A 1,013-nucleotide genomic window follows, 5' to 3' on the forward strand; every position below is an offset into this window, starting at 1 on the left:
CACGTGTTATTTTTATTACTGATATGGGCAATGTTCATTGCTAGAAAGTAATGGAGTGAACCCCTAGAGGCACTAACAAATGGAGAATTGCAAAGAGTCTAGAAGAAGATAAGAACATGTAGAGTACATTGCAGTGAAACTGAATGGACTGAAGATATTTTCCATGTCAGTAAGATTAGCCTCTTATTAGGAGCAAGAATTCAAGTAGTTTCCAATAACTCATACATGCACGTGTTTTCACAGTGAGCTACAAATAAATCTCAGATAATGAGAATGTGCTAATATGCTGTATTCATTATATAAATGAATCGTTTATCGCCAATAGGCCACTTATTGATGAAACGAAATGAAAGATTTTAATGATGTTCAGGAGACCAAACAGTTTATTTTACCAAGAACATAGTCTCCATAGCTTTATGCTATTTCTTATATCTGACCTACTGTTAATTTTGATAAAGAAGCTGACCATCTGGATAGTCTTCTCTTCCTCAAATAGCCACTGCATCTTGTCAACCTTCAATGCCTTTTTGTACCATGTACGGATGTTCTCATAAGCTGTACATTCCATGATGAAGTGCCAATACATTTCAACTGCTCCCTTATTACAGAATATGCAGGTTCTTTCTCCCAATGTTCCTTGGGCATCTTCCACCTACTTGTTTCACACCTAAAATGATGTGATGGGGGGTCTTCAATTGTACTATTAACAACCTTGCTTTCACTTTAATAGCAGCTCCTTTAATTGATGGAAGTTAAGAAATAAACAACTTATATGATGTATGTAGAATGTAGATGACCAAAAGTAGTAGGGGACTTTGGGTTTCTAAATTTGGATTGAGAGTCATTCAAAGATCACTAATATGTGAAAGTTTAAAGGGGTTCCAATTTCATGAGTATTGTGAAGTCTGTAATCCATATCGCAGCTATGGTAACTTGTACTATTGTTATGGTACTTTGTATGACTATAGTTTATGGCTACTGTATTTGCATAGTTTTAGTTGGTAAAGATTACC

Source organism: Cupressus sempervirens, chromosome 3, assembly GCF_028749045.1.
Source record: "Cupressus sempervirens isolate cs-2001-9-10 chromosome 3, ASM2874904v1, whole genome shotgun sequence".
Classification (NCBI taxonomy): Eukaryota; Viridiplantae; Streptophyta; class Pinopsida; order Cupressales; family Cupressaceae; genus Cupressus; species Cupressus sempervirens.